Raw genomic sequence first — 26820 nt, 5'->3', positions numbered from 1 at the left:
TGACAGACACAGTTTAAACAAGTATATACCCAGCTTTCCTGTGCTGTCACATGGTCACTGCCATACTTTGTTGAAGCACCTTTTTATTTGATTACAGCACTCAGTCTTTTTGGGTATGAGTCTATCAGCCTGGCACATCTTGACTTGGCAATATTTGTTCACTCTTCTTTGCAAAAACACTCCAAATCTGTCAGATTGTGAGGTCATCTCCTGTGCACAGCCCTCTTCAGATCACCCCACAGATTTTCGATCAGATTCAGGTCTGGGCTCTGGCTGGGGCATTCCAAAACTTGAATCTTCTTCTGGTGAAGCCATTCCTTTTTTTATTTGGATGTATGCTTTGGGTTGTTGTCATGCTGAAATATGAAGTTCCTCTTTATGTTCAGCTTTCTAGCAGAAGCCTGAAGGTTTTGTGCCAACATTGACTGCTACATGGAACCTTTTATAATTCCCTCTACCTAGACTAAGGCCCCAGTTCCAGCTGAAGACAAACAGCCCCAAAGCATGATGCTGCCACCACCATGCTTTACTGTATGTATGGTGTTCTTTTGGTGATGTGCAGTGCTGTTTTTGCACCAAACATATCTTTTGGAATTATTGCCAAAAATTTCAACCTTGGTTTCATCAGACCATAACACCTTTTCCTACATGCTTTTGGGAGACTTAAGATGTGTTTATGTAAAATTTAGCCAGGCTTGGATATTTTTATTCGTAGAAAAGGCTTCTGTCTTTCCACTCTACCCCATAGCCCAGACATATGAAGAATCTGGGAGATTGTTTTCACATGTACCACACAGCCAGTACTTGTTAGATATTCCTGCAGCTCATTTAATGTTGCTGTAGGCCTCTTGGCATCCTCCGAGACCCTTTTTCTTCTTGTATTTTCCTCAATTTTGGAGGGACGTCCAGTTCTTGGTAATGTCACTGTTGCGCCATATTTTTTCCACTTGATGATGACTGTCTTCACTGTGTTCCATGGTATATCTAATGCCTTGGAAATTCTTTTGTACCCTTCTCCTGACTGATACCTTTTAACAATGAGATCCTTCTGATGCTTTGGAAGCTCTTTGTGGACCATGGCTTTTGCTGTAGGATGCGACTAAGAGAATGTCAGGAAAGACCTACAAGAACAGCTTAACTTTATTTGGGGTTAATCAGAAGCACTTTAAATAATGGTAGGTGTGTACTGACTACTATTTAACATGATTTTGAATGTGATTGCTTAATTCTGAACACAACTACATCCCCAGTTATAAGAGGGTGTGCACAATTAGTCAACCACATTATTTTAGTTTTTTTTTTCTTACTTTCCTACTTTCAATTGAGTTGTACAGTGTATAGGTCACATTAAAGGTGGAAAAAGTGCTGAGATGATTTATCTTTGTCTCATTTTTTTACATCACAAAAACTTGACATATTAACAGGGGTGTGTAGACTTTTTATATCCACTGTATGTGTATATATATATATATATATATATATATATATATATATATATATATATATATATATATATATATATATATATGAGAGCAATAAAATACAGGCGACCAGATTATAGAGGGATGAACATGGATCACAACAGAAAGGACAACAATGTCAAAAAAAGAAAACACAAGTCCAGTAATGTCCTAAAAATAGCTGTGAACAAGCGAAACAAAGAAAACTCAGCCTGAGGGAGAGAAGGTGAGCGGTCCTACTTATGAGCAATGACCTCAATCCTAAGAGGTAAGGTAACAGCAGTCAGAGAGGGGAATGCAGCCATCACAAGCACCAGTCTGTGTCCCCGGCGGTCCCTTGAAGAGGAATTGAAAGCAGAATGTCAATCTCCTGAAGATCTAGGAGGGTCATGCTCAGATATTCAGCTCCAGGAAAAAACAATGCGAGCCGCATATAGAGGCCGAATTATGAAAGGTCTTGCGGACCTGATCCGACAGTGCGGATCAGGTCCGCAAGACCTCGCTGAATGCGGAGAGCAATACGCTCTCAGTATTCAGCATTGCACCAGCAGCTCACAAAAGCTGCTGGTGCAATGCTGCCCCCCGCTGACTCACGGCCAATCAGCCGCCAGCAGGGTTAAATTGCGGCGATTCCTGCTCCAGGCGGACAGGGTTATGGAGCAGCGGTCTTTAGACCACTGCTTCATAACTGCTGTTTCTGGCGAGTCTGAAGATTTGCCAGAAACACGGCCCTTCAAGCTCCATATGGAGCTTGATAAATGGGCCTCATAGTGTAAAACCTTTTAAAAACTCTATAAAATACACATCAACAGGCTAATGTCAATATGGTTACACTTAAAGCCCTCAATCAGATATGAGGTAAGACAAAAGCCCCAAAATCCACCAACAATGTAGCTAGTAGAAGCTTTGACCTCTGACGAATAAGTCGTTTGAACTTTGAAATGTGTAAGGTTTTGCAGTGGCCTTCCCGGTCTCACTTTTTTGGATTGATCACTTTGTTGCCATTCTTATGTTCTACTAGCTACTTTGTTGTATTACATGTTTTTTACAGTAGTGGGTATTGCGCTTGACTGCTTTCTTTTTATGTTTTGTATTTTTTTCACTGGGGTGGGGATCTGACCCTGGTGTTTAGTCCATTATAGCTACAGACCCTTTTCTGTGTTTAGGTAGTAGCAATTGCCTGGATAATTCATTATCCATTCTTGCTTTTGTTTTATATATATATATATATATATATATATATATATATACTGTATATATATATACACAAATATATGTTTATACATGTGTATATGTGCATATATGTATGTATGTGTGCACATACATATTTACACATATAAAGACATAAATACATATGTAGACGTACATATATATATATATATATATATATATATATATACATATACACACAAATACATTTCTCTTTCTCTATCTCTCTATACGCATACATATATTTAGACACACACACATTGGAGCCCTTCCCTGTTAAATTCTGTGCCATATCTCAATATATCGTTTTTACCCTGTTAAAACATTTTTAGAATAGCGTTTGTAATCTGGGCCAAGGATTTTATTGTCAGATGGATTACAATGTTTTCAAACAGCAGACTTTAATGAATATGGGTATTGCTTCTCCCTTGTACGTATGTAAAATAACATTCCAATGGTAAAATCAAAGAGTGCTAGGACAGCAGCGGTCTGACATGTTTCAGCTTTTGCCTTACTCATAGACCGTCTATGAGTAAGGCAGGAGCTGAAACATGTCATTTTACATACGTACTGAGGTATATTTTAAGATTTTTACCTGTGGCCCAGATTTTGATATTTTGGCAGACATTCAGATAGTCTGCAGGTGGTTTGCGGGGAGCACCTTTTAGGCTGCTGTGTACTGAGCGGTAACTATTGGTCATATCCGTGGATGAGACACACGAAGAAGCAAACAGACCGGGACCGAGACCTGTGTGTACGGAGCTACTGAAGGAGACCGGTTGGATTGAGGTACTGTTTGACTACACCGGGTGGATTGTTTGTATATACCATGCTCATTGAGGTTAAATGCCGATACTGCCTGCTATATCACACATATACTCCACCAAAAATAACTATTGTGTGTTAATGAAAAACTGTTATCTTTAATGTTCTAACTTCTTTAAAAGGAAACAGAACCCAATTTTTTTCTTTCATGATTCAGGTAGAGCATGCAATTTTAAGCAACTTTCTAATTTACTCATATTATTAATTTTTCTTCTTTCTCTTGCTTTCTTTATTTAAAAAAGAATGCATCTAAGTTAAGGAGCCAGCCAAGTTTTGGTTTAGACCCTGGACAGTACTTGTTTATTGGTGGGTGAATTTATCCACCAATCAGTAAGAACAACCCGGGTTGTTCATCAAAAGTGGGCCGGCATCTAAACTTACGTTATTGCTTTTCATATAAAGATACCAAAAGAATAAAGAAAATTTGATAATAGGAGTAAATTAGAAAGTTGATTAAAATTGCATGTTCTATCTGATTCATGAAAGAAAAAAATTGGGTTCAGTTTCCCTTTAAATATATAATTTTCAGATTATTTAAAAAAAAAGTAATTACAGCACAGTTTCATAATTTGGTTAAAAAATATTCAGTATCTATACTGTAAAAAGACAGATAAACCCATACTCAATTAATTTACTGTGCCAGTTGATCAAAGGTTTCCCCTCCAGCAGAAGGACAGATTGATCAACATCTGGATAGCTTTTGATTATGGCAGTTGCCTTAGGTTACTACTGTAACTGTCTATAAAAGTTAAAATCTGACAATCTAATAATTTTTTATTCTTTTTTTTCACATGACATTTCTAGATTTTAAAACAAAGAGTCTTACAGATGTACATCTTTTTTAAATATTAGTACAAGATTGAGGGATATACTTTACTAGAAATTTCCTTTTTAAACATTTGGAATTCTTTGTGCTGATATATCATTTTGATAACTCACCCTTAATAAATAACATTTGAAAGTGAAATATGAAAGTTATAATGTAGATTGTAGCATTACATTTAGAATTAAAAAAGAAAAAGTAACATTGATAGATTAACTTTTGCATACTTTTTTTTATAGACAATGTATAATTTGAATAATAGGTTCTAAAGAATAACAGTGTAAAAATACTTTTTATATTTCACTTTCTTTTATTTGATGGGGACATTATCAAACTGAGGCATTATTAAAAAGTTTGATAAAAAGCTAATCAGAATAAAAGTAGAAATATTATACTTCAACCTATATTACTTTGCAAATGTTCATATTTTTATTATAATAATCTCCAGCAAGTTATAGCTCTGCGTTCACTATGGCACAAGAACTATGTGAGATGTATGAAACTTTACATTAAATTCTTATAATTGAGGTAATAAAATCACAGGAATCCTTTTCTATGGTATTTGGACATAAATTAGTATAAGAATAATTTCAATACTGCAGTCTCTTTATGTTACTAACCAAAGGATTTTGGAGGTTATGATATTGAGTGTCAAGTGAACTACTACAAAAGCAAATACATTTATTACATCGTATTACTCTTTTTATTTAAAGAACCATAAATTAAATTAAATTATATATTACAGAATGCATAGTAAATTATATTAATATATGTTGTGGGGTTTGGGGAGTTTAATTGCAGAATGTCCATGTTTTTAAATTTTTATTTGGAAGTTAAACTCTGACATTATTGTATATTTTTTATTTTTATTTTAAAAGATAGATATGTGCAGGTATGCGTGATGTGTAGGTCTAATGTGTGTGTTTGTGATATCTATGTGAATAGAGTAGCATTTGTGCTTGAGTACAATTGTAGTGTTCATGAATTCTAAGAGGACAGGGCCAATCTGGGAATAAAAAGCAGCCCTATATTCTGTCGAGTCCACAGAATGCACAAGCCACATGTTTCCAAATGGGATTAGTGGGATACTCCTTTCGCCAATATTTGCTTCCAGAATGTATGTAAATATTTTGAGATATATGCTGGTTAAAGGGATACTAACCCCACATTTTTTTCTTTTCATGCGATTTTAGGCAAATCCTATTATCAATTTTTCTTCATTCTCTTGCTATCTTTATTTGAAAAAGAAGAAATCTGAGCTAAGGAGCCAACCAATTTTTGGTTCAGTACACTGGAAAGCACTTTTTATTGGTGGGTGCATTTATCCACCAATCAGCAAGCACAAACTAGGTTGTGAAGTAAAAATGGGCCGGCTTCTAAACTTACATTCTTTCTTTTCAAATAAAGATAGCAAGAGAATGAAGAAAAAACATAATTTATGCTTACCTGATAAATTTATTTCTCTTGTAGTGTATCCAGTCCACGGATCATCCATTACTTATGGGATATATTCTCCTTCCCAACAGGAAGTTGCAAGAGTCCACCCACAGCAAAGCTGCTATATAGCTCCTCCCCTAACTGCCATTACCAGTCATTCGACCGAAAACATGCAGAGAAAGGAAAACCATAGGGTGCAGTGGTGACTGTAGATTAATGGAAAAATTACCTGCCTTAAAGTGACAGGGCGGGCCGTGGACTGGATACACTACAAGAGAAATAAATTTATCAGGTAAGCATAAATTATGTTTTCTCTTGTTAAGTGTATCCAGTCCACGGATCATCCATTACTTATGGGATACCAATACCAAAGCTAAAGTACACGGATGATGGGAGGGACAAGGCAGGTACTTAAACGGAAGTTACCACTGCCTGTAAAAAACCCTTTCTCCCAAAAATAGCCTCCGAAGAAGCAAGGTATCAAATTTGTTAAATTTGAAAAAGTATGAAACGCAGACCAAGACTCCGTCTTGTAATCTGTTCAACAGAAGCCACATTTAAAAAAGGCCCAAGTGAAAACCACAGCTCTAGTAGAATGAGCTGTAATCCCTTCAGGAGGCTGCTGTCCAGCAGTCTCATAAGCTAAATGAATTATGCTTTTTAACCAAAAAGACAGAGAGGTTGCTGAAGTCCTTTGACCTCTCCTCTGTCCAGAATAGACAACAAACAAGGTGAATGTTTGATGAAAATCTGTAGTAGCTTGTAAGTAAAACTTTAAAACACGAACCACGTCCAAATTGTGTAATAGACGTTCCTTCTTTGAAGAAGGATTAGGATACAAGAATGGAACAACAATCTCTTGAGTGATATTCTTGTTAGATACCACCTTAGGTAAAAACCCAGGTTGGTACACAGGACTACCTTATCCGTACGGAGAACCAGATAAGGAGAATCACATTGCAATGCAGATAACTCGGAGACTCTATGAGCCGAGGAAATAGCTACCAAAAAGGAACTTTCCAAGATAGAAGTTTGATATCTATGGAATGAAAAGGTTCAAATGGAACTCCTTGAAGAACCTTAAGAACCAGCTTTAAGCTCCATGGCGGAACAACATTTTTAACCACAGGCTTGGTTCTAACCAAAGCCTGACCAAATGCCTGAACGTCTAGAATACCTGCCAGACGCTTGTGCAAAAGAATAGACAGAGTAGAAATCTGTCCTTTTAAAGAACTAGCTGACAACCCTTTTCTCAAAATCATCTTGTAGAAAAGATAATATCCTGGGAATCCAGACTTTACTCCATGAGTAACCCTTGGATTCATAACAATAAGATATTTACACCATATCTTATGTTAAATTTTCCTAGAGACAGGCTTTTATGCCTGTATTAAGGTATCAATTACTGACTCGGAGAAGCCATGCTTTGATAACATCAAGCGTTCTGTCTCCAGGCAGTCCATCTCAGATTAGTGATATTTAGATGGTTGATAAGACCCTGAGGTAGAGGGTCCTGTCTCAGAAGCAGAGACCGTGGTGGAAAGGATGACATGTCCACCAGATCTGCATACCAGGTCCTGCGTGGCCACGCAGGCGCTGTCAAAAGCACCAAAGCACTCTCCTGCTTGATCTTGTGCAAACCCCTCCGGAGGGAATTCCCACTCCCCCGGATGAAAAGTCTGACGACTTAGAAAATCTGCCTCCCAGTTCTCAACACCTGGGATAGGGATAGCTTTTAGACAAGAGTGAGTCTCTGTCCAGTGAATTATTTTAAGACTTCTAACATTGCTAGGGAACTTCTGTTCCCCCTTGATGGTTGATGTAAGCCACAGTCGTGATATTGTCCGACTGAAATATGATGTACCTCAGAGTTGCTAACTGAGGCCAAGTCTGAAGAGCATGGAATATCGCTCCCAGTTCCAGAATATTCATTAGAAGGAGGGTCTCCTCCTGAGTCCACTATCCCTGAGCCTTCAGGGAGTTCCAGACTGTATCCCAACCTAAAAGGCTGGCATCTGTTGTAACAATTGTCCCATCTGACCTGCGGAAGGTCATACCCTTGGACAGATGGACCCGAGATAGTCACCAGAGAAGAGAATCTCTGGTTTCTTGGTCCGGATTTAACAGGAGAACAAATCTGTGTAATCCCCGTTCCTCTGGCTGAGCATGCATAGTTGCAGTGGTCTGAAATGTAGGCGTGCAAACGGTACTATGTCCGTTGCCGCTACCATTAAGCCGATTACATTCATGTACTGAGCCACCAAAGGGCGCGGATGGAATGAAGAACACGGCAGAAATTTAGAAACTTTGACAACCTGGACTCCGTCAGGTAAATTTTAATTTCTACAAAATCTATCAGAATCCCTAGGAGGGAAACCCTTGATATTGGGGATAGAGAACTCTTTCCTTGTTCACTTTCCACCCATGCAATCTCAGAAATGCCAGTACTACGTCCGTATGAGACTTGGCAACTTGGATGTTTGACGCCTGTATCAGGATGTCGTCTAAATAAGGGGCCACTTCTATGCCTCGCGGCCTAAGGACCGCCAAAGTGACCCCAGAACCTCCATAAAGATTCTAGGGGCTGTAGTTAACCCAAAGGAAAGAGCTACAAACTGGTAATGCCTGTCTAGAAAGGCAAACCTGAAAAACCGATGGTGATCTTTATGCATCGTAATGTGAGGATAAGCATCCTTCAAATCCATTGTAGTCCTCTATTGACTCTCCTGGATCATAGTTAAGATGGTACGAATAGTTTCCATCTTAAATGATAGAATTCTAAAGAATTTGTTTAAGATCTTTTAGATCCAAAATAGGTCTGAAGGTTTCCTTTCCTTGGGAACCACAAACCGATTTGAGGAAAACTGTGTCCCTGTTCCTCTATTGGAACTGAATGGGTCACGTACACAATGCAAGAATGTCTCTTTCTTTATCTGGTTTGCAGATAAATGTGAAAGGCAAAAACTCCCCTTTTTTGGGGGGGAAAGCTTTGAAATCCAGAAGATATCTCTGGGGTATAATTTCCAATGCCCAGGGATCCTGGGCATCTCTTGCCCACGCCTGGGCGAAGAATGAAGTCTGCCCCCTATAGGATCCGTTACCAGATAGGGGTCCGTTCCTCATGCTGTTTTAGAGGCAGCAGCAGGCTCCTTGACCTGCTTATCTTTGTTCCAGGTCCGGTTGTCTCCAGACCGCCTTGGACTGAGCAAAAGTTCCCTCTTATTTTGCCTTAGAGGAAGTTGATGCCACACCTGCCTTGAATTTTCGAAAGGCACGAAAATTAGGCCTTTTTTGTCCCTTGATTTGGACCTGTCCTGAGGAAGGGCATGATCTTTTCCTCCAGTGATATAAGTAATAATCTCCTTCAAACTAGGCCTGAATAGGGTCTGCCCCTTGAAGGGAAGTTAAGTAGCTTATTTATTAAAGTCACGACAGCTGACCATGATATAAGCCATAGCGCTCTGCGCGCCAGTATAGTAAAAAACAGAATTCTTAGCCGTTAGTCTAGTCAAAGGAACAAAGGCATCCGAAAACAAAGGAATTGGCTAGCTTAAGTGCTCTAAGCTTGTCAAATATATTCATCCAATGGAGCCTGTAAAGCCTCATCAAGAGACTCAAACCAGAACGCCGCAGCAGCAGTGACAGGAGCAATGCGTGCAAGGGGCTGCAGGATAAAACCTTGTTGAATAAACATTTTTTATCCATTGGATCTAAAAAAGCACAACAGTCCTCGCCAGAGGTAGTGGTACGCTTAGCTAGAGTAGAAACTCTTCTCTCCACCTTAGGAACTGTCTGCCATAAGTCCCGTGTGGTGGCAACTATTAGAAAACATTCTTCTAAAAAATAGGAGGGGAAGAGAACGGCACACCTGGTCTATCCCATTCCTTATGAAAAATTTTAGTAAACCTCTTTAGGTATTGGAAAAACATAAGTACACACCGGCACTGCATATTATTTATCCAGTCTACACAATTTCTCTGGCACTGCGATTGTACACATTCATTCAGGGCAGCCAAAGCCTCCCTGAGCAACAAGTGGAGGTTCTCAAGCATAAATTTTAAATGTAGAAATATGAGAATCAGGTTAAATCATCTTCCCTGAGTCACAAATATCACCCACAGACTAAGCATATTGTGAGGTAGTATCAGACATGGTTCTTAAAGCGTCTGTATGCTCTGTATCTACCCCCAGAGCTGTTTTGCTTTCCTTTAATTTCAGGTAGTCTGACTAATACTGCTGCCAGTGTATTATACACAACCTTTGACATGTCTTGTAAAATAAACGCTATGGGCGCCATTGATATACTTGGCGCCATTTGAGCGTGAGTCCCTGGAGCGGGAGTCAAAGGGTCTGACACGTGGGGAGAGTTAGTCGGCATAACTTCCCCCTCGACAGAATCCTCTGGTAAAATAAACGCTATGGGTGCCCTTGATGTACTTGGCGCCATTTGAGCGTGAGTCCCTAAAGCGGGAGTCAAAGGGTCTGACACGTGGGGAGAGTTAGTCGGCATAACTTCCCCCTCGACAGAATCCTCTGGTGATAATGTTTTTAAATACAAAAAATGATCTTTATTGTTTAACATGAAATCAGTACATCTGGTACACATTCTAAAATGGGGTTCCACCATGGCTTTAAACATAATAAACACAGAGCCTCCTCTATGTTAGACATGTTAGAACTAATAAAGAGACTAGTAAGCTTGGAAAACACTTTAAATCAAGTTAACAAGCAAATATAACAAACGTTACTGTGCCTTTAAGAGAAACAAATTTTGTCAAAATTTGAAAAACAGTGAAAAAAGGCAGTAAATCAAACGAAATTTTTACAGTACATGTAATAAGTTAACAGAGCATTGCACCCACTTGCAAATGGATGATTAACCCCTTAATGCAAAAAACAGATAAAAAAAAAAAAAAAACGACATTTTTTTAAACAGACACAACAAAACTGCCACAGCTGAGCTGTGGATTACCTTCCCTATAACTGTTTCTATGCAAAATTTAAGCCAGCCATGTGGAAAAATTAGGCCCCAATAAGTTTTATCACCAAACATATGTTAAAAAACGATTAAACATGCCAGCAAACGTTTTAAAACACATTCTTATAAGAGTATGTATGTCTATTAATAAGCCTGATCCAGTCGCTATCACTGCATTTAAGGCTTTACTTACATTACTTCGGTATCAGCAGTATTTTCTTAGTCAATTCCATTCCTTAGAAAAATATATTACTGCACATACCTTAGCATATATCTCTATCAATCAGCCTGGTACCAGTCGCTTTCACTGCATTTAAAGGCTGTACTTACATTACTTCGGTATCAGCAGTATTTTCTTAGTCAATTCCATTCCTTAGAAAAATATTTTACTGCACATACCTTATTTGCAGGAAAACCTGCACGCCATTCCCCCTCTGAAGTACCTTACTCCTCAGAATGTGTGAGAACAGCAACTGGATCTTAGTTACGTCTGCTAAGATCATAGAAAAAACGCAGGCAGATTCTTCTTCCAAATACTGCCTGAGATAAACAGCACACTCCGGTGCCATTTAAAAATAACAAACTTTTGATTGAAGAAATAAACTAAGTATAAAAAACCACAGACTCTCACGACCTCCTATCTATGTTGAGACTTGCAAGAGAATGACTGGTAATGGCAGTTAGGGGAGGAGCTATATAGCAGCTTTGCTGTGGGTGGACTCTTGCAACTTCCTGTTGGGAAGGAGAATATATCCCATAAGTAATGGATGATCCGTGGACTGGATACACTTAACAAGAGAAATTGATAATAGGGCGTAGATTCATCATAGTGCGAGCAGACATGATACAATGTAGCATATCATGTCCACTGCACATCGATAAATGCCGACAGCATACACTGTCTGCATTTATCACTGCACCAGCAGATCTTGTGAACTGTTGGTGCAATGCCACCCCCTGCAGATCTGCTAGCAGGGGTTGTCAATCAACCCGATTGTATTTGATCGGGTTGATTTCTGTCCGCGGACTCAGAGCAGGCGGACAAGTTATGGAGTAGCGGTCTTTAGACCGCTGCTTCATAACTTCTGTTTCCGACGAGCTTGAAGGCTTGCGCGAAAGCAGGGGCATCAAGCTCCATACGGAGCTTAATAAATCGGCCCCTTGGAGTAAATTAGACAGTTGCTTAAAATTGCATGCTCTGGGACAAATTTATCAAGGGCTGAATGGCCCCTGATGCCCCTGTTTCCGCATGAGCCTTCAGACTTGCAGGAAACAAGTTATAAAGCAGTGGACTTAAAGGGACATGAAACCCAAATTTTTTCTTTCATGATTTAGAAAGAGCATACAATTATAAACAACTTTCTAATTTACTTCTATGATCTATTTTGCTTCATTCTCTTGATATTCTTTGCTGAAAAGCATATCTAGATATGCTTAGTAGCTGCTGATTGGTAGCTGCACATAGATGCCTCCTGTGATTGGTTCACTGTGTGCATTGCTATTTCTTCATTAAAGTATATCTAAAGAATAAAGCAAATTAGGTAATAGAAGTAAATTGGAATGTTGTTTAAAATTATATTCTCTACCTTAATCATGAACGAAAATGTTTGGGTATAGTGTCCCTTTAAGACGCCTGCTCCATAACTGGTCCGCTGCTTATGAGGCTGTGGTCTGCAATCCGCCGGATCCTATACGATTGGGTTGATTGACACCCCCTGCTAGCGGCCGATTGGCCACAAAGCTGCAGGGGGCAGCATTGCACAAGCAGTTCACCAGAACTGCTTGTACAATGTTAAATGCTGATTTGATTCTAGAAATCATGACACCACATCAGCCCATGATCTCAAATTTTAAGTTGGGAGCGAAAAGGAGTTTACCAGTACAGTTTAAATAAAGCTAAGAAATATTAAGCCATTATGTAAACATAATAGTATTAACATAATGTAAACACTTTAAAGAATTAACGGCTGGATTTAGAGTTCTGCGGCCAAAGGGGTGCGTTAGCTACGCATGCTTTTTTCCCCCCGCACCTTTTAAATACCGCTGGTATTTAGAGTTCACAGAATGGCTGCGTTAGGCTCCAAAAAAGGGAGCGTAGAGCATATTTACCGCCACTGCAACTCTAAATACCAGCGTTGCTTATGGTCGCGGCCAGCTTCAAAAACGTGCTCGTGCACGATTCAACCATAGAAAACAATGGGGCCATTTGAGTTGAAAAAAAACCTAACACCTGCAAAAAAGCAGCGTTCAGCTCCTAACGCAGCCCCATTGTTTTATATGGGGAAACACTTCCTACGTCTGCACCTAACACTCTAACATGTACCCCGAGTCTAAACACCCCTAACCTTACACTTATTAACCCCTAATATGCCTAACCTATTGCTGACACCTGCATATTTTTTTTAACCCCTAATCTGCCGCTCCGTACACCGCCGCAACCTACATTATACCTATGTACCCCTAATCTGCTGCCCCTAACACCGCCGACCCCTATATTATATGTATTAACCCCTAATCTGCCACCCCAGCTATCGCTGACCCCTGCATATTATTATTAACCCCTAATCTGCCGCTCCGTACACCGCCGCAACCTACATTATACCTATGTACCCCTAATCTGCTGCCCCTAACACCGCCGACCCCTATGTTATATTTATTAACCCCTAATCTGTCCCCCACAACGTCGCAGCCAGCTACCTACAATAATTAACCCCTAATCTGCCGACCGGATCTCGCCGCTACTCTAATAAATGGATTAACCCCTAAAGCTAAGTCTAACCCTAACACTAACACCCCCCTAAGTTAAATATAATTTAAATCTAACGAAATAAATTAACTCTTATTATATAAATTATTCCTATTTAAAGCTAAATACTTACCTGTAAAATAAACCCTAATATAGCTACAATATAAATAATAATTATATTGTAGCTATTTTAGGATTAATATTTATTTTACAGGCAACTTTGTAATTATTTTAACCAGGTACAATAGCTATTAAATAGTTAATAACTATTTAATAGCTAAAATAGTTAAAATAATTACAAAATTACCTGTAAAATAAATCCTAACCTAAGTTACAATTAAACCTAACACTACACTATCAATAAATAAATTAAATAAACTACCTACAATTACCTACAATTAAAGCTAACACTACACTATCAATAAATTAATTAAATACAATACCTACAAATAACTACAATTAAATGAACTAACTAAAGTACAAAAAATAAAAAAATATTTACAAACATTAGAAAAATATTACAACAATTTTAAACTAATTACACCTACTCTAAGCCCCCTAATAAAATAACAAAGACCCCCAAAATAAAAAAATGCCCTACCCTATTCTAAATTAAAAAAGTTCAAAGCTCTTTTACCTTACCAGCCCTGAAAAGGGCCATTTGCGGGGCATGCCCCAAATAATTCAGCTTTTTTGCCTGTAAAAAAAAAACATACAATACCCCCCCAACATTACAACCCACCAACCACATACCCCTAATCTAACCCAAACCCCCTTTAAATAAACCTAACACTAAGCCCCTGAAGATCTTCCTACCTTATCTTCACCATGCCAGGTTCACCGATCCGTCCTCCGAAGTCTTGATCCAAGCCCAAGCGGGGGCTGGCGATCCATAATCCGGCTGAAGTCTTCTATCAAGCCGCGGCTGAAGAGGTCCAGAAGAGGCTCCAAAGTCTTCATCCTATCCGGGAAGAAGAGGAGATCCGGACCGGCAACCATCTTGATCCAAGCGGCATCTTCTATCTTCATCCGATGACGAACGGCTCCATCTTGAAGACCTTCAGCGCGGATCCATCTTCTTCTTCTGTCGTCCAACTGAAGAATGAAGGTTCCTTTAAGGGACGTCATCCAAGATGGCGTCCCTTGAATTCCGATTGGCTGATAGGATTCTATCAGCCAATCGGAATTAAGGTAGGAAAATTCTGATTGGCTGATGGAATCAGCCAATCAGATTCAAGTTCAATCCGATTGGCTGATTGGATCAGCCAATCAGATTGAGCTCGCATTCTATTGGCTGATCGGAACAGCCAATAGAATGCAAGCTCAATCTGATTGGCTGATGGATCCGCGCTGAAGGTCTTCAAGATGGAGCCGTCTCGTCATCGGATGAAGATAGAAGATGCCGCTTGGATCAAGATGGTTGCCGGTCCGGATCTCCTCTTCTTCCCGGATAGGATGAAGACTTTGGAGCCTCTTCTGGACCTCTTCAGCCGCGGCTTGATAGAAGACTTCAGCCGGATTATGGATCGCCAGCCCCCGCTTGGGCTTGGATCAAGATTTCGGAGGACGGATCGGTGAACCTGGCATGGTGAAGATAAGGTAGGAAGATCTTCAGGGGCTTAGTGTTAGGTTTATTTAAGGGGGGTTTGGGTTAGATTAGAGTAATGTGGGTGGTGGGTTGTAATGTTGGGGGGGGGGTATTGTATGTTTTTTTTACAGGCAAAAGAGCTGAATTATTTGGGGCATGCCCCGCAAATGGCCCTTTTCAGGGCTGGTAAGGTAAAAGAGCTTTGAACTTTTTTAATTTAGAATAGGGTAGGGCATTTTTTTATTTTGGGGGTCTTTGTTATTTTATTAGGGGGCTTAGAGTAGGTGTAATTAGTTTAAAATTGTTGTAATATTTTTCTAATGTTTGTAAATATTTTTTTATTTTTTGTAACTTAGTTCTTTTTTTTGTACTTTAGTTAGTTTATTTAATTGTAGTTATTTGTAGGTATTGTATTTAATTAATTTATTGATAGTTTAGTGTTAGGTTTAATTGTAGGTAATTGTAGGTAGTTTAATTAATTTATTTATTGATAGTGTAGTGTTAGGTTTAATTGTAACTTAGGTTAGGATTTATTTTACAGGTAATTTTGTAATTATTTTAACTATTTTAGCTATTAAATAGTTATTAACTATTTAATAGCTATTGTACATGGTTAAAATAATTACAAAGTTGCCTGTAAAATAAATAGTAATCCTAAAATAGCTACAATATAATTATTATTTATATTGTAGCTATATTAGGGTTTATTTTACAGGTAAGTATTTAGCTTTAAATAGGAATAATTTATTTAATAAGAGTTAATTTATTTAGTTAGATTTAAATTATATTTAACTTAGGGGGGTGTTAGGGTTAGGGTTAGACTTAGCTTTAGGGGTTAATACATTTATTATAGTAGCAGTGTGGTCTGGTCGGCAGATTAGGGGTTAATAATTGTAGGTAGGTGGAGGCAACATTGGGGGCGGCAAATTAGGGGTTAATAAATATAATATAGGGGTCGGCTGTGTTAGGGGCAGCAGATTAGGGGTACATAGGTATAATGTAGATTGCGGCGGTGTACGGAGCAGCAGATTAGGGGTTAAAACATTTTAATAGAGTGGCGGCGATGTGGGGGGCCTCAGTTTAGGGGTACATAGGTAGTTTATGGGTCTTAGTGTACTAAGGTGTCAGCGATAGCGGGGACGGCAGATTAGGGGTTAATAAATATTATGTAGGGGTCGGCGGTATTAGGGGCAGCAGATTAGCGGTACATAGGGATAACGTAAGTGGCGGCGGTGTACGGAGCGGCAGATTAGGGGTACATAGGGATAACGTAAGTGGCGGCGGTGTACGGAGCGGCAGATTAGGGGTTAAAAAATTTTAATAGAGTGGCGGCGATGTGGGGGGCCTCAGTTTAGGGTTACATAGGTAGTTTATGGGTCTTAGTGTACTTTAGAGCACAGTAGTTAAGAGCTTTATAAACCGGCGTTAGCCCAGAAAGCTCTTAACTACTGACTTTTTTCTGCGGCTGGAGTTTTGTCGTTAGATTTCTAACGCTCACTTCAGCCAAGACTCTAAATCCCATTGAAAAGATAGGATACGCAAATGGCGTAGGGGGATCTGCGGTATAGAAAAGTCGCGGCTGCAAAGTGAGCGTTAGACCCTTTCCTGACTGACTCCAAATACCAGCGGGCGGTAAAAACCAGCGTTTGGAGCCTCTAACGCTGGTTTTGACGGCTACCGCCAAACTATAAATCTAGGCCATAATAAATACATCAGACTGCAATATACATGCAATTACACAAGTATGCACATAATACTGTAATACCAACATACACAAGCACTGTGACATGAACTATACTAATATACACATACTAGTAAACACCAAAATAAATAAATAATACACTTAGAAATTTGACACTAATATGTATGTAGAAGTTACACACAATAAGACACACAGAGAAGTATAACTCCTTAATAAAAAGCAGTAGTCTGACACTAGGATATGCTAGCACTGTAACACAGCTAATTAGATGCAAGCAATGCAAAGCTAGTAAACACACATGGCTAGATTACGAGTTTGGCGTTAGCCTTAAAAAGCAGCATTGAGAGGTCCCAATGCTGCTTTTTAATGCCTGCTGGTATTACGAGTCTGGCAGGTACAGGTGTACCGCTCACTTTTTTTCCGCGACTTGAGCATACCGCAAATCCCCTTAAGTCAACTACCATAAGCTACCTATTAACCCCTAAACTGAGCCCCACCCCCACATCGCAAACATTATAATAAAATTATTTAACCCCTAATCTGCCGACCGGACAACGCCGCCACTTTAATAAATGTATTAACCCCTAAACCCCCGCACTCCTGCCTCGCAAACACTAGTTAAATTTTATTAACCCCTAATCTGCCGCCCACAACATCGCCAACACTATATTAAATGTATTAACCCCTAAACCTAAGTCTAACCCTAACCCCCCCTAACTTAAATATAATTTAAATAAATCTAAATAAAATAACTACAATTAAATAAATTATTCCTATTTAAAACTAAATACTTACCTATAAAATAAACCCTAATATAGCTACAATATTAACTAATAATTACATTGTAGCTACCTTAGGGTTTATTTTTATTTTACAGGCAACTTTGTATTTATTTTAACTAGGTAGAATAGTTATTAAATAGTTATTAACTATTTAATAACTACCTAGTTAAAATAAATACAAATTTACCTGTAAAATAAACCCTAATCTAAGTTACCATTACACCTAACACTACACTATAATGAAATTAATTACCTAAACTAACTACAATTAATTTAAACTAAATTACGAAAAAAACAAACACTAAATTACAGAAAATAAAAAAGAAATTACACATTTTTAAACTAATTACACCTAATCTAATCCCCCTAATAAAATAAAAAAGCCCCCCAAAATAAAAAAAATCCCTACCCTATACTAAATTACAAATAGCCCTTAAAAGGGCCTTTTGCGGGGCATTGCACCAAAGTAATCAGCTCTTTTACCTGTATAAAAAAATACAATACCCCCCAACATTAAAACCCACCACCCACACACCCAACCCTACTCTAAAACCCACCCAATCCCCCCTTAAAAAAACCTAACACTTACCCCTTGAAGATCACCCTACCTTGAGACGTCTCTTCACCCAGCTGGGCCGAAGTCCTCCAAGAAGCCAAGCAGAAGAGGTACTCCAGACAGCAGAAGTCTTCATCCGATCGGGGCAGAAGAGGTCCTCCAGATGGCAGAAGTCTTCATCCAGACGGCATCTTCTATCTTCATCCTTCAATTCAGCCGACACGGAGCATCCTCTTCCAGGGGCCAATGAATGAAGGTTCCTTTAAATGACGTCATCCAAGATGGTGTCCCTTCATTTCCGATTGGCTGTTAGTCACTGAACGCACAAAGTTTTTAGTAACCTTCACATACTCACACGGTTTACATTTGTCGTGCCTGCATTTGTACATACGAACATGTTTGAGCCATGAACCACTGGAATTCTGCTTAGGTTTCAATAATGTAGGGGCCAAAATAGAGCCAAGAGTCGGACTCTTTCTATATGAGCAATCAAGCCTTTTTTGACAGTGTCTAGTAGTTTTTCATCGGCGGACAGTATAGAAAAGTGCTTACGTACAATTTGGCAAATTAAAGGATACTGTGCACTGTGTGCCATTACAAAGGGGACACTGTCAAAGGGTTTCCTATCTGATGTCCTGGTTTCTAAAAGGCTCTCCCTAGTTTTCATGCACTTTTAGCTTTTTTGATAGCTTGTATAGGATATTTTCTAGCCCTGAGGCGTTTTTCAAGATCTTTGGACTGTGTATGTAAATCTGAGGTATCCGAATAATTTCTCTTCAATCTTGTGTTTTCCCCTTTGGCAATAGCAAGAGGTAAATGCTTCAGGTGACAGCTATTGCCAAACAAAAGAGAATTCCCTGAGATGGGTTTTGTATAGACTGTGGGCTCTATGTTCCCTTTGTCTGTACCCACCAAAGTTAGATCCAGGTAATTGATACATTTCGGATTCCACTCAAAAGTAAATCTGAGACCAATATTGTTCGTATTGAGATACTCAATGAAGGATACAATACTTTCATCATCTGTCCAAATAAACAGCAAATCATCGATGTACCTCTTATACAAAGAAATGTACTCTCTGTAGAGATTACTATCTCTAAAGATGTGGTAAAACTCCCACCATCCAAGGAACAAGTTGGCAAATGAGGGAGCAAACTTTGCACCCATGGCGGTACCACATCTCTGGAGATAGTAAACCCCCTCAAACTTGAAAAAATTGTGTGTTAATAGGAAACCAACTATCCTGATGACATAAATTTTGAAATTGTCTGAGTAGTCAGTAAAGTGGTCAAGGAAAAAACAGATGGCTTCCATCCATTTAGCATGAGGGCTGCTGTAATTTAAAGACACAACATCAACTGTGAGCCTTCTTTCAATAGTTGTCCACCTTAACTAACCACATTAAGGACATGTTTTGTATCCCTAAGATACGAGGGGAGAGACAGGACCATGGGCTGAAGAACTAGGTCCAACCATTCAGACAAGTTGCCTAACAGGGATTCAACCCCACTCACAATAGGATGCCCTTGTACATTTTCTAAGGGCTTATGAGTCTTTGGAAAATGGTGGAACAGGGGAGTCTTGGAATGTTCCACAAACAGGAAATCAGCTGTTGCCAAGTCTAAACTCCCCTGTTCCAAACCATCATCCAAAAATTGTTTAAGTTCCACCTGAAATAAAGTGGTGGGATCTCCCTTTAGGATCAAATAGTCCTCTGGTTTCTGGAGCTGTCTCCAACTCTCAGCAACATATTGGGCACGGTCTATTACAACAACCATGCCCCCCTTGCCAACTTTTCTGACAACCAAATCTGTGTTATCTCTAAGATCTAAAAAGGCTTTCTTCTCTAAAATTGTAAGATTTTGTTTAGTCTTAGGGTTACTTTCTTTCAAAGCAACTAGATATTTCTCAATTCCATTGTAGACACTTTCAATTACATTGCTTCTGGTCTGAATAGGGTAAAATTTTGATTTCTTCTTTAGACTTGGGCCTCTGCTTGTCTCACTACATTCATTTGAAGCTTCCAATTGAAGCTGTTGTAATGTGATAATATCACAATTATGTTCAAAGCTGGTTGTGTCAGTTAGGCAAGTCTAAAAGAATATCATAAGTATGAGAAGTAACAGGGTTGTCAGAGAAGAATTTTTTGAGAGTAATGTTACGTTCCAATTTATTAATATCTATAAGAGTCTGAAAGACGCTGAAATCATTGGAGGGAGCAAAACTCAAACCAAGACTTAAAACTTTGTATTGCTCATTACTGAGACTATGTGATGAAAGATTGATCACATTGTCAAAAGTATCTATTTGTTTTTTGTTTGAGGTCTCGGCTCCCTCAATTGGTACCTCTCCTGACTGGGGCTCATAATGGTGTTGATGGTTCCTCCTAGTTCTGGACCTCCCCCCCTGCTGCATCCTTGTCCTGTGGAAAAACCTGATTATGGGCAGTATGGTCAGCACTGTAATTACTAGAACTGCAAAAAGCCTGTGATATAGACTCAGTATTGGGAGTATTGGGGGTATATTTAGGTCTCACTACTTGTGCTTCTATACTGGCGTTATATTGTGGTGCTATATTTAGTATTCTGATATGGGAGACCTGGGGACCAGTAGTGTTACCTCCTATGGAGTGTTGTATGACTGCTCTGTCTTGTACATTGTCTGAGTATTTCTCATCACTAAAGCAATCCATGTTACTACCTGAGAAAGTAACATTCTTGGATGTAATCCCTTTGTTCTTATTATTTCTATTCCTGTTACCCCTCCTCCTCCTCCTCCCAAATCTGAGCTGATTCTGCCTGAAATTCCCCCTTGCTTTTTTATTCCATATATATACTGAATTGTTAGCATAGTCATACTTATCTCTTACATATTTGGTGTGTTTAGTTTCCATAATGGAAGATATCTTGGAATCATATTGAGGCTCCAATATTTTTCCAGTGTCCAGATGTCCCATTGAACCTTGGACTCCTTGAGTAATACATTTTCCAAATTTTCAAAAAGTGTACACAGGGCCAGGACACCTTTGTCCTCTGAGAAAATGAGCTCACAGTCTTATGGATTTGTGTTACGTGCAGTTACTGACCAAAAAGTTTGCTGATTATCCTCCATAACTGTGCAATATTTATAGAGACTTAATGTTAAGACTGGGTAGCAGTATACCCAGTATATACCCAAAATAGACTAAAGAGAAAGGGGAGTGACCCAGTGACTTAGAAAAAAAAAACAAGTCTATAATTAATGTTCCTTAGCACGAAGGTGTCTGTACTGAGGCTTGTTAGAGGGAAAAACAGTAATTTCAAATAATAAGTATGTGCTGTAGCCTTCCACTTTTTCAAGCTTGCAATCAATTATTTCCAAAGTGCAAAACACACCAAAGGACTTATACCTTGTTCCGTAGTTGAAGTAGGGACAACCTCTCACTCACTTTCAAACTTTGCAGCTCACAGGGTATCTTCTTCGACGGGCTCTTCGATGTTCTTCGATTACCTCTCCGTCACTGTCATGTGACCTACCCTCCAGCCAGTATGTGAACAGCACACCTGCTCCAATCAAAAGCAAACAGCTATTGTGTCCGGATTTTCTGGAAAATGAAATAGCTTAGAAGAAAAGTGCAATCCGCCAGTATAAAAACAGTTCTTTATTTCTTCCATGTGGGATAAAAAAGAAAAATGGTGGATACAGCAAACCTTGGTACCATACTTTCACGGGCATAGCACTAATAGGCTTACGTGTTTCGGATACAAATCCGTAGTCACATCCTGCAGTGCTAAACCCCACACTTGTTAAATAACCTTGTCTAAGAACATGATAGGTTAAAAGTAAAACACGCCCTCATAAATAGAACCAATTGTAAACTCCACAATTCCTACAATAATACAGGTAGTGTAACGTAACAACCTGGCAAAATACAAAAAGCAACTGAATTACTAATGCCTGATACAATTGCAAAATTACTTAATTCAACATAAGAAGGACAGCATAAGGGATTCAAAAGAAACAGAAACAAATTCCAAAGCATTATACATTATGTATATACAGTGGTCAAAAAGCTAATGGTAAAACTATACAAGTCCATATCTAGAGCGCAGATTTACGGAAACACAACACAATTATAAAACAACGGGTTTACACATTGGCCCCTATTTATGAAAGTCTGGCGGACCTGATCTGACAGTGCAGATCAGGTCCGCCAGACCTCACTGAATATGGCGAGCAATACGCTCGCCGTATTCAGCATTGCACCAGCAGCTCACAAGAGCTGCTGGTGCAACGCCGCCCCCTGCAGACTCGCGGCCAATGGGCCGCCAGCAGGGGGGTGTCAATCAACCCGATTGTACTCAATCGTGTTGATTTCTGGCGACGTCTGTCCGCCTGCCCAGAGTCTTTGTGACCGCTGCTTCATAACTGCTGTTTCTGGTGAGCCTGCAGGCTCGCAAGAAACATGGGGCCATATGGAGCTTGATACATATGCCCCTTTGTCTTTGAAAAAAATAAATATGCCCCATTGTCATTCAAAATGGATGGTCTCCTAAATGGGCATTCAGGACAAAAGAATATGAACCCTTAACTTAAAAAAAAAAAAAAAAAAGCAAGGGGGAGTTTCAGGCAGAATCAGCCCAGATTTGGGAGGAGGAGGAGGAGGGGTAAAAAGAATAGAAATAATAAGAACAAAGGGAATACATCCAAGAATGTTACTTTCTCAGGTAGTGACACAGATTGCTCTAGTGATGACAAATACTCAGACAATGCACAAGACAGAGCAGTCATACAACCCTCCGTAGGAGGTAACACTACTAGTCCCCAGGCCTCCCAGATCAGAACACTAAATGTAGTACCCTAATATAATGCCAGTATAGGAGCACAAGTAGTGAGACCCAAATAGACCCGCAATACTGAGTCTATATTGCAGGTTTTTTCCAGTTCTAGTAATTACAGACCTGACCATACTGCCCGGAGGATAGAGAATGACAGCTTCAGTCACTTCACATTGTATGCCCTATAGTTATAGTCCTACGTAGGGACCGAAGGCAACATTTACCACTGTCTCGGATCAAGTGAGACTTCTTGGTTACTTAGGGGATTTTTGTTTGCCACTATTTGAATGAAGGGTCACATATCCTTTACCTTTTATTCTATCTGCAGTACTTGCAGGACCCTTACTTTACAGCACACTCGGGTGTATTCCTTGACAGGCTCAACCCCGGATTGCTATCACTGGAGTAGGCTAGAAGCTAACTGATTTACAGGTCTCCCTAATTCAGATCATTTGTATGTCTATATCTACCACTGATTAGGGATGAATGTATCCAGCAATATTACAGATATCCCACTTTTGAATCTAAGCTCATAGCTATTTAACACAGCTGCTTGGCAAAATTACTTGATAGCTAAGACATCTACACGTAGTCTTCCTGTATTTATGCTTGCACATAAATCTGAGGGCACCTTAGCTTAAATAGATGTGATCTTCTTCTACATAGAGATTTACACTATTAATAATGATGATATAGCCAGTATATCTGATAAAATGGAATCTAATAGTGTAACCTAATTACTACATAATCTGCTATTCTCCTCAGAATACTCCAATATAAAACCCAGAACGCTGGTATCTTTCACACTCTTCCTATATGTTTGATTTTACAGATGGGAACAACTCCTGTTTTAATAACCCCTCTTAGTGTTATATTACTTAGTGCTTGCAAAATAAATTAATAGGTCTAGTTTATATTACCTCAAATATTTAAATATAGTCTTCTTGTACTGACTAGTTTGTACTAGCTCAGCCGATAGAATTATTATTAATGTCTGTTGGGTAAGCTGTAACTACTCAACTCAGTTTGTGAGTATTATAATACCAAATAGGCTTGCTTAATCAGATGCTGACCTTATATTTAAATTGTTTTATTTTGCCTTTTATTTCTCACGTAGCCAACTTTTAATTATTACTGCAGCTTGTATAACCTTTAGATTTAACGCCTATGATAGAGGTACCAACATGTCTGCTCTCATTTCACAATATAGTACATCTACCTATAACAATATGTGCATCACCCGCTAGAGTTGTGATTGTTTTCTCTTACCCACTTATACTTTATGTTAAGCGGTGCTTACCTGCTGAACTTGAAACTGTATTTTACTATTACATTAATATATTGGGGCCCACAGAGGGGTCCCACCATAATATTTACTTAAACATATATCATTGCTATATACTATATCAACTCTCCCAATTGTGTTATATACATCAATTTGAGGTCCAAAAGTGACCTACTGGGTAATATGGAGAGTATATAATAGAAAATAGAGGTTTCATACTCATATGTTCATTACGTTTATCTTTATGTATACATTTCGTTGTACTTATAATGTGCTGATTGAAATATCTATTGCATGCTTACTCGTTTATCTGATTAAGGCCTGCTCACTTGTATCTCATTTATAATGTAAATGAACATGCTCCTTTTTTATGCTGTTTTTGCAGTGACATAGAGTTTATCGAAGAACGTCGAAGAGCCCATCGAAGATACCCTGTGAGCTGCAAAGTTTGGAAGTGAGTGAGACGCAGTCCCTACTTCAACTACGGCACAAGGTATAGGTCCTTTGGTGTGTTTTGCGCTTTGCAAATAATTGATTGCAAGCTTGAAAAAGTGGAAGGCTACCGCACATACTCATTATTTGAAATTACCCTTTTCCCCTTAGACTTGTTTTTTTTTTCGAAGTCACTGAGTCACTCACCTTTCTCTTTATTCTAATTTAGCAGTAAAGTATACAATAGTATTTATATTGTACATAGTTATATATTGTAGGGGTGCAGCCTATATTGTTGGAAATATGCTATCTGCCTCAAAAAGCTGCAATAGTAGAAATTCCTTTGTGTCCAGTGATAATATTGAAGAGAGAGTCTATAATCCACCAACCAAAATAACAATAAAAAAAACAACAACAAAAAACAAAACTATTTTTAAAGTTGGAGGATTTGATTAAAATTGAACACAGACATTGGTGGGACCTGGACATTTCAAAGAGAAAAGAAGCAAATTCCAAGAGGTCTACACATTTTTTAAAAAAATATTCCTTCAAAGATGATCAAGTTTTGTTACAAAAAATGGTTCTCAATTTTGAGTGTTCTTTTAATTTAGTAGATCTACTGATCAAACATCAGCAAAAACTTTTGGAGGAAGTTAAAAAATAAATAGATGTAGTACAAAAGGATTTAGACAAAGGAAATGTTATGAAGAATATCAAAAGTTGAATGAACATACTACTAAAGTGACAGATGAATACCAAGAGGACATTTTTGATAAAAAGTACATTATTTTAAAAAAGGGATGAGGAAGATCACTCCATCGGAGAGGTCTTCAGGTTTAATAGATATAACATACATACATAGTAACATAGTAACATAGTAGATAAGGTTGAAAAAAAGACTGAAGTCCATCGAGTTCAACCTATACAAATCTAAAATACTTACAAAAAGCTCCAGTTAAGCTTAAATAACCACATTAAAATGTGACCCATTTAATACTAGCAATCATATCCATGAATTTTGTTTGTATACAGAAACTTATCCAGACTATTTTTAAATGTATCTATGGTATTGGCATTCACTACCTCCTTTGGTAATGAGTTCCACAATTTTATTGCTCTCACAGTGAAAAAACGTTTCCGTTGCAGGAGATTAAATCTCCTTTCCTCCAACCTTAAATTATGACCTCTTGTCAGAAACAATTTTCTTGGAATAAACAGAGCTTCTGCCATCTCTGTATATGGGCCTTGAATATATTTATATAAAGTAATCATGTCACCTCTAAGAGAAATATATATATATGGATCATGAGACACTGACAGGGGACATTTTTGGGGCATATATTAATACTGAGTTGGCATTGTCTTCCGCATTTTATCCCCCTAGAGACTATGGCCTCTATTTATCAAGCCGTCAACTGTGCTGCATTCGCCGGCACCAATACGCTCGCCTGACATCACCTAACATATTTAACAAAAAAGCTGTCAAAAAGCCGCGCACCAAGTACGGGGCGATCAGCAGCGGACTTTTGTTAACTAACAGTCATCGATCTCGCTGCTATTTGGCTTTTTCACAGCTTTATTTGTATACTGTCACTAAACACTGCCACTATACTAAAATGTTTAACCCCTATCCCGCCGCTCCCCAACCCTGCCACAACTAAATAAAGTTATTAACCCCTATCTCGCTGCTCCCGGAGCCCACCGCCACCTACATTATGTTATTAACCCCTAATCTGCTGCCCCCTACACTGCCGCCACCTACATTATGTTATTAACCCCTATCCCGCTGCTCCCGGAGCCCACCGCAACAAAATAAAGTTATTAACCTCTAAACCACCAGCCCCCCACATCGCCATAAACTAAATTAACCTATTAACCCCTAAACCTAACAACCCGCTAACTTTTATTAAATATTAACTCATCCCTATCTTAAAATAAATTAAAACTTACCTTTAAAATTACATTAAACTATATTAAACTAATAATTAACGTACACTAACTATTAGACTAAAATTACATTTAACTATATTAAACTAATAATTAACCTACACTAACTATTAGACTAAATTACATTAAACTTCCAATTAAATTAACTATATTATATATTTAAACACCTAACCCTACTCAAATAATTTAAATCTACACTAAAAAATTACTGTTACAAAAAACTAACAACTAAG

The sequence above is a fragment of the Bombina bombina genome, chromosome 5 (assembly GCF_027579735.1).
Source record: "Bombina bombina isolate aBomBom1 chromosome 5, aBomBom1.pri, whole genome shotgun sequence".
Taxonomy (NCBI): Eukaryota; Metazoa; Chordata; class Amphibia; order Anura; family Bombinatoridae; genus Bombina; species Bombina bombina.
This window is presented reverse-complemented; position numbering follows the sequence as displayed.